We start from the raw sequence: 17,198 nt of genomic DNA on the forward strand, positions 1-17,198 counted from the left end.
TGGTATTGATGTTGCCACAGGTGTTGCAGCGCGTGTGAAGTCAGTTGTAAACCTGGGTCGTGATTAGTAGTTGGATGACGGCAGCAGGGTCACCATGTGATTAAGGTTTCTGGTGGAATGTGGAGGAATAAACATGCTAGATGCTGCATTGCAATCGGTCTTTTATAGTGCATGCGTCCTATATGCTCACATGTTTTCTTTTCAATTGCATGTATAACAAGCGAGGGCGTTGAATAATGAGGGTGTGAGACAGTAACTAAGAAGGAAACCAGGGTTGTATATAGTGACCATGAGTTATCTATGGCAGGTTAGATTGAGGGGAATCTTACATAATTATGTTAATATATTAACAAGGAAAGCCCTGATGAAGATTTTTACATAGCTCTTAGCTGCAGACACGGTACCAGATTACTGGAGGAGAGCTTGTTTAAGAAAGGCAGTGAATATACGCCAGATTTCTAGAAACTGATGACCCCTGCATCCGTGGGAAGGACATTATTGCAGAAGAGTAAAGACAACAACGTGTGTTTTTGAAAAGGCAAGGACTAATTCGGGAAACTTAATGTGGTTGTGTGTGTGGGGTGGGGGTAAATCTTGGCTTACGAATTGCAAATTTGAGGAGGTAACTAAGGCAATCGATGAAGGCACAGCAGTCAGTGTTTCACTGTTAACTGCAGCTTGCATTTGACAACGCCCTGTGTGATTGGCTTCTTGAGAGTTAACCCACATGGAGTCCAGGGTGAGCTGGTTATTTGGATCCAACATTGTCTTGGTGATAGGAAGTAGAGAGTAATAGTTGAAGATTTTTTTTGGTCGGATGTCTGTGACTAGTGGTATATCATGAAGACTGCTGTTGTGACCTTCAATGTTTGTGTTTTATGTTAGCAGCTTGGTACTGAATGTAGGAAGAATAATTTGTAAGTCTGATAATCATCCATATATTGGCAGTCTTGTGTATAGCGAGAAAGGTTGTCTCAGTTTACAGCAGGATACAGATCAGTTAAAAAGCTTGGCTAAGAATTGGCAGATGTAATTTATACCTTGCAGGTGTGATGTGATGTAATTTCACAATAAACAATAGACAATAGGTGCAGGAGTAGGCCATTCGGCCCTTCGAGCCAGCAACACCATTCACTGTGATCATGGCTGATCATCCACAATCAGTACCCCGTTCCTGCCTTCTCCCCATATCCCTTGAATCCGCTATCTTTAAGAGCTCTATCTAACTCTTTCTTGAAAGCATCCAGGGAACTGGCCTCCACTGCCTTCTGGGGCAGAGCATTCCACAGATCCACAACTCTCTGGGTGAAAAAGTTTTTCCTCAACTCCGTTCTAAATGGCCTACCCCTTATTCTCAAATTGTGGCCTCTGGTTCTGGACTCCCCCAACATCGGAAACATGTTTCCTGCCTCTAGCATGTCCAATCCCTTAATAATCTTACATGTTTCAATCAGATCCCCTCTCATCCTTCTAAATTCCAGTGTATACAAGCCCAGTCGCTCCAATCTTTCAACATATGACAGTCCTGCCATCCCAGGAATTAACCTCGTGAACCTCTGCTGCACTCCCTCAATAACAAGAATGTCCTTCCTCAAATTTGGAGACCAAAACTGTATACAATACTCCAGGTGTGGTCTCACCAGGGCCCTGTACAGCTGCAGAAGGACCTCTTTGCTCCTATACTCAGTTCCCCTTGTTATGAAGGCCAGCGTGCCATTAGCTTTCTTCACTACCTGCTGTACCTGCATGCTTACTTTCGGTGACTAGATCTAGGACACCTAGATCTCGTTGTACTTCCCCTTTTCCTAACTTGACACCGTTCAAATAGTAATCTGCCTTCCTGTTCTTGCCACCAAAGTGGATAACCTCGCATTTATCCACATTAAACTGCATCTGCCATGCATCTGTCCACTCACCCAGCCTGTCCAAGTCACCCTGCATTATCTCAACATCCTCCTCACATTTCACACTGCCACCCAGCTTTGTGTCATTTGCAAATTTGCTAATGTTACTTTTAATCCCTTCATCTAAATCATTAATATAGATTGTAAATAGCTGCGATCCCAGCACCAAGCCTTGCGGTACCCCACTAGTCACCACCTGCCATTCTGAAAGGGACCCATTAATCCCTACTCTTTGTTTCCTGTCTGCCAGCCAATTTTCTATCCATGTCAGTACCCTATCCCAAATACCATGTGCTCTAATTTTGCCCACTAATCTCCTATGTGGGACCCTATCAAAGGCTTTCTGAAAGTCCAGGTACACTACATCCACTGGCTCTCCCTTGTCCATTTTCATAGTTACATCCTCAAAAAATTCCAGAAGATTAGTCAAGCCTGATTTCCCTTCGTAAATCCATGCTGACTTGCAGCGATTCTGTTACTGCTATCCAAATGTGCCACTATTTCATCCTTTATAATTTTATAATTGACTCCAGCATCTTCCCCACCACTGATGTCAGGCTAACTAGTCCCTGTTTTCTCTCTCCTCCTTTCTTAGGTACCCTCTAGTCCTCAGGAACTGATCCTGAATCTATAGAACATTGGAAAATAATTACCAATGCATCCACGATTTCTAGAGCCACCTCCTTAAGTACCCTGGGATGCAGACCATCAGGCCCTGGGGATTTATCAGCCTTCAGTCCCATCAGTCTATCCAACACCATTTTCTGCCTAATGTGAATCTCTTTCAGTTCATCTGTTACCCTAGGTCCTCCGGCCACTATCACATCTGGGAGATTATTTGTGTCTTCCCTAGTGAAGACAGATCCAAAGTACCTGTTCAACTCGTCTGCCATTTCCTTGTTCCCCATAATAAATTCACCTGTTTCTGTCTTCAAGGGCCCAACTTTGGTCTTAACTAATTTTTTCCTCTTCACATACCTAAAGAAGCTTTTACTATCCTCCTTTATATTCTTGGCTAGCTTGCCTTCATATCTCATCTTTTCACCCCGTATTGCCTTTTTAGTTATCCTCTGTTGCTCTTTAAAAGTTTCCCAATCCTCTGGCTTCCCACTCATCTTTGCTATGTTAAACTTCTTCTCTTCTATTTTTATACTGTCCTTGACTTCCCTTGTCAGCCACAGTTGCCCCTTACTCCCCTTAGAATCTTTCTTCCTCTTTGGAATGAACTGATCATGCACCTTCTGTATTATTCCCAGAAATACCTGACATTGTTGTTCGACTGTCATCCCTGCTAGGGTATCTTTCCAGTCAACTTTGGCCAGCTCCTCCCTCATCGCTCCATAGTCCCCTTTGTTCAACTGCAATACTGACACTTCCGATTTTCCCTTCTCCCTCTCAAATTGTAGATTAAAACTTATCATATTATGGTCACTACCTCCTACTGGCTCCTTTACCTCGAGTTCCCTTATCAAATCTGGCTCATTACACAACAGTGAATCTAGAATTGCCTTCCCCCTGGTAGGCTCCAGTGCAAGCTGCGCTAAGAATCCATCTCGGAAGCACTCCACAAACTTCCTTTCTTGGGATCCAGTACCAACCTGATTTTCCCAGTCTACCGGCATGTTAAAATCCCCCATAACAACTGTAGCACTACCTTTGCAACATGCCAACTCTTGATTCAACTTGCACCCTATATCCAGGCTACTGTTTGGTAGCCTGTAGATACTTTATACTTATACTCCTATTAGGGTCTTTTTGCCCTTACAATTTCTCAGTTCTATCCATACTGACTCTACATCTCCTGATTGTATATCGCCCCTTGCAAGGGACTGAATATCATTCCTCACCAACAGAGCCACCCCACCCTCTCTGCCCATCAGTCTGTCCTTTCGATAGGACGTATACCCTTGAATATTCATTTCCCAGGCCCTGTCCACTTGAAGCCATGTCTCTGTTATTCCCACATCATACTTGCCAATTTCCAACTGAGCCTCAAGCTCATCCACTTTATTTCTTATACTTCGTGCATTCATATACAATACTTTTAATCCATTACTCCCCTCACCTTTCACATCGATTCCTATTGCAGTTGGCCAGACTCTCCGATCCTTCCTGAGCTTTCTGCCCCGTTAAGTCTGTTGTCTTTCTTAACTTTCCTTATTCTCTCTTCCCCTTTAACTCCATTCTTATATTTCCAGTTCATCCCCTCCCCCCCACTACTTAGTTTAAACACACCCGTGTAGCAGTGGCAAACCTGCCTGCCAGAATGCTGGTCCCCCGTCTGTTAAGGTGCAACCCGTCCCTTTTGTACAATTCACCCTTACCCCAAAACAGATCCCAGTGGTCTAGAATCTAAGTCCCTGCTTCCTGCATCAGCTCCTCAGCCACACATTCAGATCCCCTATCTCTCTGCTCCTGCCCTCACCAGCACGAAGAACTGGAAGCAAACCGGAGATAACCACCCTGGAGGTCCTGCTTTTCTGCCTTTTTTCGAGTTCTCTGAAGTCACGCTGCAGAATTTCTTTCCTCCTCTTCTCGACGTCAGTTTGTGCTGATGTGCACCACCACTTCCAGCTGTTCTCCTTCACCCTTGAGGATGCCCTGCAATCGGTCCGTGACGTCCTAGATCCTGGCACCAGGGAGGCAACACACCATCCTTAAATCCCACCTGTTGCCGCAGAATCCCCTTTCAGTACCTCTCACTGTGGAGTCCCCTACTACCACGGCTCTGCCTGACGTCTGTCTCCTCGGCTTTGCTTTGGGAAGTGATGTAGGGGTAGCACATATCCAGTAAATGGTACGGCCTGAAGGAATGTCGATGTATAAAGCTTGGGGTCCAAATCAATAGAAAGTAGTGGCAAAGCTGGACAGGATGGTGAAGAAGGCATATGGCATTCTCGCCTATAGAATATAAGAGTAGTGACATTATATTGCAACTTTACAAAACATGAGTTAGGCCATTGTACAGATTTACAGATGTGTGTTTTACCTGGAGTGAAGGAGGCGGAGGGGTGATCTGTGAGAAGATTATGTTTATTAGAATGCTCAAATCTTTTTCCTCATGGTAGGGTTATCAAAGACAAGAGGGCTCAGGGTAATAAGATATAGCAGTTTTAAAGGTATGTGAAAGGTAAGTATGGTTTACAGTTATCTGGAACATGCTGCCAAAGGAGATGGTGGAATTGATATAGCTATTACCTTAGATGCACTTGCACAGATACTTAAATAGCCCAGGTCGCTATGTGACTAAACAGGTTAGTTCGCTGGGCAAAAAGATTGGCAAGGATGTGATGGGCTGAAAGACCCAGTTTTGTGCTTTGAAACTGACTTATAGAAGAATGTTCTATATTCTGTTAAGAGATGTCATATTTAGCCTTCATTCACGATTATCTTACAATCAAAATCCTATTTCATCCACTCCTGAGCCCTGATGAGGGGTCATGGCCTGAAACGTTGACTGTTTATTCATTTCCATAGATGCTGCTTTACCTGCTGAGTTCTTCCAGCAGTTTGTGTGTGTTTTTCTGGATTTCCAGTATCTGCAGAATCTTTTGTGTTCATACTTCATCCTATGCTTTGTCAACCTCCACATGAAAGGAAGGTGGTGTTGGTTTACTCACTTTTATAGTCATTAATTATAATTCCTTAATTGCCATCCGATTTTCAAGCTGAAAGCAGGATTGGATTGGTACAGTGTTGTGGCGTATAGTACTATCAATAGACCACTATGGAAAACAATGTCAGCTGACAAATTTGAGGCGAAAAAGTAAAAATTATTAAGAAAATCTATTTTCCACCTTCATGGCATTATGGACACCAAAATGTTTTACTTCAGTGATGCTGCCTGACCTGCTGAGTTCCTCCAGCATTTTGCGAGTGTGGCATGGATATCCAGCATCTGCAGGTTTTCTTTTGTTTGTTGTTACGGATACCAAACTTGATTACTGCATGCTCTAGTCATCTCCGCAGCTGGCCAGGTGTAACCAGACCTCTTAAAAAGCAGTTTTACTTCAGTGATCTGAAGGCAGATTTTCATTAACGTGGAATTATTAGTATATTCATGCAAAAATAGGATTATAGGTTTGTGCAGGAGTCAGATGTCTCGTTAGAGTATAGAGAAATTGAAATGTTTATGGATGGAAATGCAGTGTAAAATTATGTTATGGTGGTCTTGTGGTAGAAGTTGTGAAAATGAGTCTATTACCAAAATGATTTAGAGTCTAACCAAGAGAGAATGGTGGTGTGAACTTGGAGCTATAGAGAAATGATAAAAATTAAAGGCAAAAAGGCACAACAAAACCTTGTAGAAGTTCACACTAGATTTTGACAGCAAAAGAATTTTACAGAGATCAGTTAAAAAGGAAATGATAAAACTGATATTTGATTTACTCTGTATGTTTGTGGATGTGTAACATTTAGTAAACAAGGTCAGTGAGCAACAAGCACAGATAGTCATCTGGGAATATGATGTGACAAGAACACAAACGTGCTTCAAAAAGGAGCTGATGGAGCTTTGATTTTTCCTGTTTTCAAAGTGCTCACGAAAAACAGGTAAGTAAAGGTAACAATATTGATTAATGAGAATATTACAGTTCTGAATTGAATTGACTGAGTTGACAAACATGAGTAAAATTCTCTACATTATGTTTCCGTCTAAATGTACAATAATAAATAGAACAGTCAATGTAACATAGAAATATACTTAAATCAGCATTAGTTAATCAGTCTGATGGCCTGGTGGAAGAAGCTGTCCCGGAGCCTGTTGGTCCTGGCTTTTATGCTGCAGTACCACTTCCCAGATGGTAGCAGCTGGAATAGATGGTGGTTGGGGTGACTCGGTCCCCAAAGATCCTTTGGGCCCCTTTTTCACACCTGTCTTTGTAAATGTCCTGAATCATGGAAAGTTCACAACTACAGATGCGCTGGGTTGCCCACTCCACGCTCTGCAGAGTCCTGCGATTAAGAGAGGTATAGTTCCCATACCATGCAGTGATGCAGCCAATCAGGATGCTTTCAATTATGCCCCTGTAGATAGTTCTTATGATTTAAGGGCCCATACCAAACTTCCTCTGCCGTCTGGAAGTGAAAGAGGCTCTGTTGTGCCTTTTTCACCACACAGCTGGTGTGTACAGACCACGTGAGGTCCTCGGTGATGTGGATGCCAAGGAACTTAAAGCTGTTTACCCTTTTAACCCCAGATCCATTGATGTCAATAGGGGTTAGCCTGTCTCCATTCCTCTTGTAGTCCATAACCAACTCCTTTGTTTTTGCGACATTGAAGGAGAGGTTGTTTTCTTGACACCACTGTGTCAGAGAGATAACTTCTTCCCTGGAGGCCACCTCGTTATTGTTTGAGATTAGGTCAATATAGTATCGGCAAATTTAATTAGCAGATTGGAGCTGTGGGTAGCGACACAGTCATGGGTATATAGGGAGTAAAGAGGGGACTTAGTATGCAGACCTGAGGGGCTCCTGTGTTGAGAGTCAGAGGGTTGGAGGTGAGGGAGCCCACTCTTACCACCTGCCGGCGATCTGACAGGAAGTCCAGGATCCAACTGCACAAGGCAGGGTGAAGGCCGAGGTCTCTCAGCTTCTTGTTGAGCCTAGATGGAATTATGGTGTTGAATGCTGAACTGTAGTCCAAGAACAGCATTCTCACTTGAGCATCCTGAGGTAAAAGTGGGTGGCATAGACAGTTTGAAGATAAAATACGATTAAGCTAAGAAACGCTAGTAGGAATGTTACACTGCTGGGTAATTTATTTGTATCACCAATGAGAGGGGGATATAATGAAACAGGTTTCTTATAATAGGTGACTTTAGTTATTCCTAATGTAAACTCAGGTATCAATAATGTTAAAGACAAGCAGGTTGAAGCATTTGTAAAAGCATAACTTTTAGGGCAGTGTGTTTCTGGTCTGACAAGGAATGAGGCATTCAAGATCTGATTTTGGGTAATGAGATAGGTAAAGTGTAGCAAGTTTTAGATGGAGATCATTTGGAAGAAAGGGATCAAAACATTACCAGATTTAGGTTACGAGGAGCATTCCAAAGTAAAAAATAATTAATTGAGGTAAAGCAAATTTCATTGGGATAAAAGTAGGTTTGGCCCAGGTAAAATGTTGACAAGGGGGAAAAGTAGCAGAACTGTAGGCTAATTTGAGGAATACAGTGTCTTGAAAACGTATTCCCCTCCAAATAATTTTACATTTTATTGTCTCACTTTCTAAATTTTAAATATATTAAAGTAGGATTTTTTGAGCTAATCTACAACGCATTCTGCATCATGTCAAATCAAATAAAAAAAATTCCAAACCGTGTCAACAATTCACTGAAAATTAAAAACAAAAATTATGAGGCGAGCTTTCCTTGGGTGCAATACTGTATACTACCTTACCAATTCACCCAATTTGTGGATGTAGAAATTTAATGAATTCATAAGAACAAATATCGACCCCCCCCCCCGCCCTTTACGGTCCAACAGTATGGTAGATTTTCAATAGACCAAACCTAAATGAGGACAAAAGACAAGTCAGTGACACCAACCGTCATTGAGTGAGCTGCAGAGGTCTGTGACCACAACTGGAGATGAAATTCATGTCTCCGCAATCTCTTAAGGCCTTGCACAAAAGGGGTATTTATGGAAGAATGGTAAGGAAGAAGCCCTGGCTTAAAAAAAAGAAGTGTTGCTTAGAAGATACTGTAAAGATTTGGAAGAAGATCTTGTGGTCAGATGAAACTAAAGTGAACTTTTTGGCCTCAGCATTAAACGGTATGTGTGGTGTAAATCTAATACTACACATCAGCCAGGTAACACCATCCCTACTATAAAGTATAGTTTGGGTAGCATCATGCTATGGAGATGCTTTTCAGCAGCAGGGACTGGAAATCTGGCCAGGCTTGATGGGAAGATAAATGCTGCTAAATACAGAGAAATTCTGAATAAAAACCTGCCAATCTCCACCACCAGAAAGCTTAAACTGGGGAGGAAGTTCGTCTTTCTCAGGACAATGACCCAAAGAACACTGCCAGAGAGCAACCATGGAGTGGCTTCAAATGAAGAAAATTGATATCCTTGAGTAGCTCAGTCAGAGACCTGACCTTGACCTGATCCAAACATCTCTGGTAGGACCTCAAGATTGTTGTGCACTACCACTCCCCAACTAACCTGGCATAGCATGAGCAATTTTGCAATGGGTAAAATCTGTCTCCATTGCATTGTGCAAAGCTAATAGAGACTTATCCAAAAAGACTGCTTGATGTAATAGCTGCGATGATTCAACTAAGCATTGAGCAAAGGGGCTGAATAATTTTGAACTGCTGACATTTCAAGTTTTAAATTTTTAGTTTTTCATGCTTTACGGTTTTCCCTATTTTTTGGGCTCAGTTGTGAAAAAAGGAGCATGTGATTCACAAATAAAAATTTTCAGTTAAATTGAACAAAATCCCTGGCTGTAATACTCAAAAGCTCTGGGTGCTGAATACTTTTACAAAGTACTGTAGATGGTTCAGATACAATTGATGCACATTCTCATGTGGTGCAAAGGAAGTGCAAAGTCCAGAGTTCCTTGGATGACAAAATAATAGAGGATGATAAAGGAAAGAAAGTTGTTTGACAATAGTCTATGGCAATGTAATGATTGTAAATACCATTGAGACCCAGTTTGAGTACAAACGAATCAGAGGAAATTGAAAATCTAAAATAAGAGTCTCAGAAAAAGTTATCATATGAATGGAAATCCAGTGGTGCAGGATGGACATATATGTAGTATTTGAAGAAGAAGTGTGTAGAGGGATTGAAAGAATAGAATATAGAACAGTACAGAACAGCAGCATGTGCTTTGGTCCACAATGTCCATATCCTTCCATTTTCCTCACATTTTCCTCACGCCTTCCTAAACGTCTCTTTAAAGTACCTAATGTTTCTGCCTGTACCATCACACTAAGGAGTGCATTCCAGGCACCCACCACTTTCAGTGTGTGTGTAGAAAAAAACTTGCCCCTCACATCTTCGAAATTACTCTTTCTGACTGTAAATGCATGCCCTCTGGTATTGGACATTTCAATCCTGTTAAAAAGGTACTGTTGGTCTACTCTATCGATGCCATCCAAAAAATGTAGTTTACATCTTTTGTCTTCACTAGGGAGGAGGGTGCTTCCAAATAGCGAACAAGGAGACAGTTGAGATACTGGGCACATTAAAAATTGACAGCACAGAGCTGAACTCAGAATAGGTAAATAAGCAGGCCTAATTGGATTCTGAGAGTATTGCAGGTGCACTGACCATAATTTTCCAAAGCTCTTTGGATATGGAGTTGGTGGCAGAGGACTGAAGAGTTGCTAGTCCTTATTGAAATGGGGGAATAAGGATAAGCCAGTCAATTTAACCTTGGTGGAAGGAAAGCTTTCGGAGACATTGATCTGGGACAAAACCAATAGTCACCTGGTGGAAACTTGATTAAATAAGTCAAGACAGCATTGATTTAAGAGAAAGTTGTGACAGAATGAAATGATATTGTTACGGTTAATACAGTTAATGTACATGTGTACTTTGCTAAAGTGTTGCATAACAAGTTTAATAGCAAAATTGAAGGACTTCGACATTGATGTGAATATGAAGTTGACTGAGTGACAGTCAACAGAGGGTTGTATTGATTGGTGGTTGGAAGGAAGGTGATTAGTGATACTCCCCAGAGATCTATATCAGGGCCATTTTAGATCTAGAATAAATTTCAAAAATGCTAGAAAGAACATCTGTGGAAAGAGAAGCACTTGAGATATTAATTCTTCTTCTCTTTCCTTTGCTGCAATATAATAGTGAGATTTTCCATCATTTTTTGTTTATATTTCAGAATTTCTATCTTTGAAGCTTTGACTTTTCATTTCATAAACTGGACTTGGGGTTGCAAGGTACAATTTCTAAATTTGCAGGTGGCAGAAATGTTCAAAACATAAACATCAGGAGAAAAAAACAAGGAGCAGGAGTAGGTCACTTGCCCCCTCAAGCCTGACACCCCCCCCATTGAAAGTAATTGTGACCAGTCAGCCCCAAATCGCGTCTCTTGTATGCCATTTTCCTATTGTCTTAATTCCTTGACCTTTCCAAAGTTATCTACTTTCTCTTTAAATTTTCCTAATGATCTAGCCTTAATAACCCTTCGGAGTAGAAAGAATAGGACCCATCAAGTGTGACAGTGGGAAAGTTTGTATGGAACTGGAGGAAATAGCAAAGGTATTTAATGAATACTTTACTTCAGTATTCACTATGGAAAAGGATCTTGGTGATTGTAGTGATGACTTGCAACAGATTGAAAAGCTTGAGCATGTAGATATTAAGAAAGAGGATGTGCTGGAGCTTTTGGAAAGCATCAAGTTGGATAAGTCGCCGGGACCGGATGAGGTGTACCCCAGGCTACTGTGGTAGGCGAGGGAGGAGATTGCTGAGCCTCTGGCGATGATCTTTGCATCATCAATGAGGACAGGAGAGATTCCGGAGGACTGGAGGGTTGTGGATGTTGTTCCTTTATTCAAAAAAGGGAGTAGAGATAGCCCAGGAAATTATAGATCAGTGAGTCTTACCTCAGTGGTTGGTAAGTTGATGGAGGAGATCCTGAGAGGCAGGATTTATGAACATTTGGAGAGGTATAATATGATTAGGAATAGTCAGCATGGCTTTGTCAAGGGCAGGTCCTGCCTTACGAGCCTGATTGAATTTTTTGAGGATGTGACTAAACACATTGATGAAGGAAGAGCAGTAGATGTAGTGTATATGGATTTCAGCAAGGCATTTGAAAAGGTACCCCATACAAGGCTTATTGAGAAAGTAAGGAGGCATGGGATCCAAGGGGACTTTGCTTTGTGGATCCAGAACTGGCTTGCCCACAGAGGGCAAAGAGTGGTTGTAGACGGGTCATATTCTGCATGAAGGTCGGTGACCAGTGGTGTGCTTCAGGGATCTGTTCTGGGACCCTTGCTCTCTGTGATTTTTATAAGTGACCTGGATGAGGAAGTGGAGAGATGGGTGAGTAAGTTTACTGATGACACAAAGGTTGGAGGTGTTGTGGATAGTCTGGAGGGCTGTCAGAGGTTACAGCCGGATGTTGATAGGATGCAAAACTGGGCTGAGAAGTGGCAGATGGAGTTCAACCCAGATAAGTGTGAGGTGGTTTATTTTGGTAGGTCAACTATGATGGCAGAATATAGTATTAATGGTAAGACCCTTGGCAGTGTGGAGGATCAGAGGGATCTTGGGGTCCGAGTCCATAGGACGCTCAGAGCAGCTGAACAGGTTGACTCTGTGGTTAAGGCGCATGGTGTATTGGCCTTCATCAATCGTGGAATTGAACTTAGGAGCTGAGAGGTAATGTTGCAGCTACATAGGACCCTAGTCAGACCCCACTTGGAGTACTGTGCTCAGTTCTGGTCGCCTCACTACAGGAAGGGTGTGGAAACCATAGAAAGGGTGCAGAGGAGATTTACAAGGATGTTGCCTGGATTGGGGAGCATGCCTTATGAGAATAGATTGAGTGAACTTGGCCTTTTCTCCTTGGAGCGACGGAGGATGAGAGGTGACCTGACAGAAGTGTATAAGATGATGAGAGGCATTCAACATGTGGATAGTCAGAGGCTTTTTCCCACAGCTGAAATGGTTGCCACAAGAGGACACAGGTTTAAGGTGCTGGGGAGTAGGTACAGAGGAGATGTCAGGGCTAAGTTTTTTACTCAGAGATTGGTGAGTGCGTGGCATTGGCTGCTGGCAACGGTGGTGGAGGCGGATACGATAGGGTCTTTAAAGAGACTTTTGGATAGGTACATGGAGCTTAGAAAAGTAGAGGGCTATAGGTAAGCCTAGTAATTTTTTTTTTGGCATGCGCCTGCGTGCGTGCGAGTCTGTGCATGCATCTGTGATGATGTCTTTTTCATGGCTTTTTACAAGGCGCGGAACGAGAGAGAGAGAGAGACACTGGCGCGCCACTCTCCACACAGACATTTTCACAGCATTTTCCCCTTATTTTACGAGGTCGAGTTGTGATCTCGACACTCATCCCGGCACGGATGGAAAGTGTACTCGGGAGCGGACCCGACTGGTTTCGAACCCGGGAACCTCCGCTCCCGGGTCCGGCGCTGATGTCATTGCGCCACCAGCCGGCCCAAGCCTAGTAATTTCTAAGGTCGGGGCATGGTTTTGCACAACTTTGTGGGCCGAAGGGCCTGTATTGTGCTGTAGATTTTCTATGTTTTATAATGTCCAGAGATTCACAACCCCTGAAATGAAGCTGTTCCCATGCACCTCAGTTTTAAAATGACTGGTTGTGATATTCTAACAATGTTCATTCATTGGAGATTAGAATTGTACAGTGTGGCATCAAGCCCTTAAATCCGCTGTGTCTGTGCCTACCATCATGCCCATTTGTTGTAATGACAGCTCAGGTTGAAGTTCGATTGTCATTCAACCATTCACATAAATACTGCCAACCGAAACAGCGTTCCTCTGGGGCCAGGGTGCAAATCACAGTACCAACAGTCAAATACAGCACATATAATTACCATAGCAGTAAAAGATACAGTCACAGAAATATGTAGCCCACGTCCCTGAGTGTCATGGCGTCTGGATTGATGGTGCATGGGATGTTGTCCTGGAGCCAGGTTTCTGCGAGAACACGCAGCAGTCCTTATCACATGCTGGTGCAAACGAACGCAGTCCAGCTTGTCTTCCACTGAGGGAACAATGGAGGGTAGTACCAGTGGGAAGATGCTGCCCTCTCCAACCCAGCATGGCTACCCACTGCTACACCACTTCCGGCATCTCCTCCCCTGGGCAGCTAAAACAGGGACCCCCCGCTCCCCCCACCGCCGGCATCAGTTCCTGTCTACACTGTAACCAAGGCCACCCACGCAGCTCCCCCGCCGTTGGTCTGGCTAGATCCATATTCCACAATGCTCTGCTCATTCAGTTACCACATATGTTGCTCTTAAATGTTATTACTGTTCCTGCTTCCAACTCCTTCCCTGGCAGCTCATTCCAGTATGATTCCAAGTGAACTATGCTGGAACCAATCCCCTAGCAAATCACATAAATAAGGCAGAAAAAATAAATTAAAGTAATTGGTCGTAAAATATGCTAAATCATTAAAAAGTGGAGCGTATGGGTCAGAGCAGTGAGGGTATAATGAAAATCAGAACATATCAGGTATGTGGCAGAAAATAAACCCAGAGTTAGTCAGAGTTTAAGGGTGCTTACAAATAGAACATAGAACATGAACATAGAACAATAGTACAGCACAGTACAGGCCCTTCAGCCCACAATGTTGTGCCGACCCTCAAACCCCGCCTCCCATATAAGCCCCCACCTTAAGTTCCTCCATATACCTGTCTAGTAGTCTCTTAAACTTCACTAGTGTATCTGCCTCCACCACTGACTCAGGCAGTGCATTCCACGCACCACCACTCTCTGAGTAAAAAACCTTCCTCTAATATCCTCCTTGAACTTCCCACCCCTTACCTTAAAGCCATGTCCTCTTGTATTGAGCAGTGGTGCCCTGGGGAAGAGGCGCTGGCTATCCACTCTATCTATTCCTCTTGTTATCTTGTACACCTCTATCATGTCTCCTCTCATCCTCCTTCTCTCCAAAGAGTAAAGCCCGAGCTCCTTTAATCTCTGATCATAATCCGTACTCTCTAAACCAGGCAGCATTCAGATAACTAGGTAAATGAGATGACTATACAACTAATATAATATGAATATTAGAGAGATAGGGCTAGAATGCAGGTTCACGAGTAGTTAAGGGAGCTAACAATGTTGTTTATTCATAGATGAACTGAATACAAGAATAGGTTATGCTTCATATATACAGCATAGCGCATTGGTGAGACTGTTTTGAGTCAGTCCCTTATTTAAGGAAGGATGCTAATGTGAAAACAATCAGAGAAGGTTTACAAGGTGAACATCTGGAATGAGCAGGTTGTGTTAGGAGGAAAAGTTTGACAGGTTAAGTTTGTATCTGCTGGAGCTTAGAAGAATGAGAATGGACTTGATTGAAACATAGGCCCCTGGGATTCTTGATGGGGTGGATGTCGAGGAGGATGTTTCATCACGGTGGGAATCTAGAACTAGGGGCTACTGACCGGTTAAGTATAAGATGGAAGTGACATGACATTTTTTCTTCAATGGTGTACCATTGGAACTCTCTTCCTCAATGAACAGTGATATCAGAGGTTTGTTTATTTATTTATTAGTTATTGAGATACAGCACGGAGTAGACCCTTCTGCCCCATTGAGCCACCCCGCCCAGCAACCCCTGATTTAACCCTAGCCTAATCACAGGGCAATTTACAATGACTAATTAACCTACCAACCAGTATGTCTTTGGACTGTGGAAGGAAACTGGAGCACCCAGAGGAAACCCACGCTGTCACGGGGAGAACATACTTGCACCTTACAGGCAGCAGCGTGAATTGAACCAGGAGCGCTGGTACTGTATAACATTGTGCTAACCACTACACTACTATGCCACCCAGTTGGTAAGCAAGGTGTTGAAAGTTACCAGAGAAAGGGGAGAATGTGAAGATAGGGTTACATTTGGATGAGCCATGTTCTTAACAAATGAAAGAGCAGGTTCAAGGGACCTAATGGCATACTCCTCTTGATTTGTATTCATCTTCACTACTTACGGTACTAGAAAGTTACTGACCAGCTGCATAAATATTGCAGCTACCAGAACAGGAGAAAAGTCTGAATATTCTGCAACAAGAGTCTCCATTGGCTGGTTTAGAGCTGCTCTGACAGTGTTCAAGAAGCACAGAGCACTTACAAGAATTGATTGTTTCCCGACCCTTTGCCAAATGTTTATTCCCTGAACCACTGGCACATGGTATCATCTACGAAATGTGCTGCATTTACTCACCTGGGTTACTACCAGGTGGAGGTTCTTCTCCAGATTGCATGCCATTCTGACCTAGAAGAATAATGCCTGAAATTTTCTGTCGAGCATTATTGTGTAAGTACTGTGGAATGCAAAAGTTTGGGCACCCCTGGTCAAAATTTCTGTTACTGTGAATAGACAATAGACAATAGTTGCAGGAGTAGGCCATTCGGCCCTTCAAGCCAGCACCACCATTCACTGTGATCATGGCTGATCATCCACAATCAGTATCCAGTTCCTGCCTTATCCCCATAACCTTTGATTCCGCTATCTTTAAGAGCTCTATCCATCTCTTTCTTGAAAGCATCCAGAGACTTGGCCTTCACAGCCTTCTGGGGCAGAGCATTCCATATATCCACCACTCACTGGGTGAAAAAGTTTTTCCTCAACTCCGTTCTAAATGGCCTACCCCTTATTCTTAAACTGTGGCCTCTGGTTCTGGACTCACCCATCAACGGGAACATGCTTCCTGCCTGCAGCGTGTCCAATCCCTTAATAATCTTATATATTTCAATAAGATCTCCTCTCAGCCTTCTAAATTCCAGAGTATACAAGCCCAGTCGCTCTAATCTTTTGACATATGACAGTCCCGCCATCCCGGGAATTAACCTTGTGAACCTACGCTGCACTCCCTCAATAGCAAGAATGTCCTTCCTCAAATTTGGAGACCAAAACTGCACACAGTACTCCAGGTGTGGTCTCACCAGGGCCCTGTACAGCTGCAGAAGGACCTCTTTGCTCTTATACTCAGTTCCCCTTGTTATGAAGGCCAGCATGCCATTAGCTTTCTTCACTGCCTGCTGTACCTGCATGCTTGCTTTCAGTGACTGATATACAAGAACACCTAGCTAAGTGACCTGATTTCCAAAAGGCATAAAGTTAAAAGATGACACATTTCTTTAATATTTTAAGGAAGATTACTTTTCTTATTTTCAACTTTTACAGTTTCAAAATAACAAAAAAGGAAAAGGGACCAAAGCAAAAGTTTGGGCACCCTGTATGGTCAGTACTTAGTAACACCCCCTTTGGCAAGTATCACAGCTTGTAAACGCTTTCTGTAGCCAGCTAAGAGTCTTTCAATTCTTGTTTGGGGGATTTTCGCCCATTCTTCCTTGCAGAAGGCTTCTAGTTCTTTGAGATTCTTGGGCCGTCTTGCATGAACTGCTCTTTTGTGGTCTATCCACTGATTTTCAATGATATTTAGGTCGGGGGACTGTGAGGGCCATGGCAAAACCTTCAGCTTGCGCTTCTTGAGGTAGTCCATTGTGGATTTTGAGGTGTGTTTAGGATCATCATCCGGTTGTAGAAGCCATTCTCTTTTCATCTCCAGCTTTTTTACAGACGGTGTGATGTTTGCTTCCAGAATTCGCTGG

The 17,198-nt window shown here is 43.0% G+C and overlaps 1 protein-coding gene across 1 annotated transcript in view; it reads left to right on the top strand.

Moving 5' to 3' along the window:
* Positions 1-17,198, top strand: part of mtrex (Mtr4 exosome RNA helicase) — a 119,316-nt gene that overhangs the window by 126 nt on the left and 101,992 nt on the right. The window lies entirely within an intron of this gene.

This window comes from Mobula hypostoma, chromosome 3 (assembly GCF_963921235.1).
Source record: "Mobula hypostoma chromosome 3, sMobHyp1.1, whole genome shotgun sequence".
NCBI lineage: Eukaryota > Metazoa > Chordata > Chondrichthyes > Myliobatiformes > Myliobatidae > Mobula > Mobula hypostoma.